This window comes from Pongo pygmaeus, chromosome 20 (assembly GCF_028885625.2).
Source record: "Pongo pygmaeus isolate AG05252 chromosome 20, NHGRI_mPonPyg2-v2.0_pri, whole genome shotgun sequence".
NCBI lineage: Eukaryota > Metazoa > Chordata > Mammalia > Primates > Hominidae > Pongo > Pongo pygmaeus.
This window is the reverse complement of record NC_072393.2, coordinates 29,061,261-29,063,964: the sequence shown is the minus strand read 5'-3', so window position 1 is coordinate 29,063,964 and position 2,704 is coordinate 29,061,261.

The window sequence follows — 2,704 nt, the reverse complement described above, 5'->3', positions numbered from 1 at the left end:
AGATACTTCCTTTTCCACCATAGGCCTCAAAACGCTCCAAATGAACACTTGCAGATTCTACAAAAAGAGTGTTTCAAAACTGCTCTTTGAAAAGAAGTGTTCAACTCTGTGAGTTGGATTCATACTACACAAAGCAGTTTCACAGAACGCTTCTGTTTAGTTTTTATGGGAAGATATTCCCGTTTCCAACGAAGGCCTGAAGGGGCTCCACATATCCACTTGCAGATGCTGCAAAAACAGAGTTTCAAAACTGCTCTATCAAACGGAAGGCTTCTCTCTCCGAGTTGAATGCACACATCATAAAGAGGTTTCTGAGAATGCTTCTGCCTGGTTTACAAGTGAAGATATTTGCTTTTCCAACATAGGCCTCAAAGCGCTCCAAATGAACACTTGCAGATTCTACAAAAAGAGTGTTTCATAACTGCTCTAGCAAAGGAAAGGTTCAACTATGTGAGTTAAACACACACATCACAAAGCAGTTTGTGAGAATGCTTCTGTCCAGTTTTTATGGGAAGATATTCCCGTTTCCAACGAAGGCCTGAAAGGGCTCCAAATATCCACTTGCAGATGCTGCAAAGAGAGTCTTTCCAAACTGCTCCATGAAAAGGAAGGTTCAACTCTGTGAGGTGAAGGCACATATCATAAAGAAGTTTCAAAGAATGGTTCTGTCTAGGTTTTATGTGAAGATATTTCCTTTTCCACCATAGGCCTGAAAACGCTCCAAATGAACACTTGCAGATTCTACAAAAAGAGTGTTTCAAAACTGCTCTTTGAAAAGAAGCGTTCAACTCTGTGAGTTGGATTCATACTACACAAAGCAGTTTCACAGAACGCTTCTGTTTAGTTTTTATGGGAAGATATTCCCGTTTCCAACGAAGGCCTGAAGGGGCTCCAAATATCCACTTGCAGATGCTGCAAAAACAGAGTTTCAAAACTGCTCTATCAAAAGGAAGGCTTCTCTCTCCGAGTTGAATGCACACATCATAAAGAGGTTTCTGAGAATGCTTCTGCCTGGTTTACAAGTGAAGATATTTCCTTTTCCACCATAGGCCTCAAAGCGCTCCAAATGAACACTTGCAGATTCTACAAAAAGAGTGTTTCATAACTGCTCTAGCAAAGGAAAGGTTCAACTATGTGAGTTAAACACACACATCACAAAGCAGTTTGTGAGAATGCTTCTGTCCAGTTTTTATGGGAAGATATTCCCGTTTCTAAAGAAGGCCTGAAAGAGCTCCAAATATCCACTTGCAGATGCTGCAAAAAGACTCTTTCCAAACCTCTCCATGAAAAGGAAGGTTCAACTCTGTGAGTTGAATGCACACATCATAAAGAAGTTTCAAAGAATGCTTCTGTCTAGGTTTTATGTGAAGATATTTCCTTTTCCACCATAGGCCTCAAAGCACTCCAAATGAAAACTTGCAGATTCTACAAAAAGAGTGTTTCAAAACTGCTCTTTCAAAAGAAGTGTTCAACTCTGTGAGTTGGATTCATACTACACAAAGCAGTTTCACAGAACGCTTCTGTTTAGTTTTTATGGGAAGATATTCCCGTTTCCAACGAAGGCCTGAAAGGGCTCCAAATATACACATGCAGATGCTGCAAAAAGACTCTTTCCAAACTGCTCCATGAAAAGGAAGGTTTAACTCTGTGAGTTGAAGGCACACATCATAAAAAAGTTTCAAAGAATGCTTCTGTCTAGGTTTTATGTGAAGATATTTCCTTTTCCACCATAGGCCTCAAAACGCTCCAAATGAACACTTGCAGATTCTACAAAAAGAGTGTTTCAAAACTGCTCTTTGAAAAGAAGTGTTCAACTCTGTGAGTTGGATTCATACTACACAAAGCAGTTTCACAGAACGCTTCTGTTTAGTTTTTATGGGAAGATATTCCCGTTTCCAACGAAGGCCTGAAGGGGCTCCAAATATCCACTTGCAGATGCTGCAAAAACAGAGTTTCAAAACTGCTCTATCAAAAGGAAGGCTTCTCTCTCCGAGTTGAATGCACACATCATAAAGAGGTTTCTGAGAATGCTTCTGCCAGGTTTACAAGTGAAGATATTTCCTTTTCCACCATAGGCCTCAAAGCGCTCCAAATGAACACTTGCAGATTCTACAAAAAGAGTGTTTCATAACTGCTCTAGCAAAGGAAAGGTTCAACTATGTGAGTTAAACACACACATCACAAAGCAGTTTGTGAGAATGCTTCTGTCCAGTTTTTATGGGAAGATATTCCCGTTTCTAAAGAAGGCCTGAAAGAGCTCCAAATATCCACTTGCAGATGCTGCAAAAAGACTCTTTCCAAACCTCTCCATGAAAAGGAAGGTTCAACTCTGTGAGTTGAATGCACACATCATAAAGAAGTTTCAAAGAATGCTTCTGTCTAGGTTTTATGTGAAGATATTTCCTTTTCCACCATAGGCCTCAAAGCACTCCAAATGAAAACTTGCAGATTCTACAAAAAGAGTGTTTCAAAACTGCTCTTTCAAAAGAAGTGTTCAACTCTGTGAGTTGGATTCATACTACACAAAGCAGTTTCACAGAACGCTTCTGTTTAGTTTTTATGGGAAGATATTCTCGTTTCCAACGAAGGCCTGAAAGGGCTCCAAATATACACTTGCAGATGCTGCAAAAAGACTCTTTCCAAACTGCTCCATGAAAAGGAAGGTTCAACTCTGTGAGTTGAAGGCACACATCATAAAAAAGTT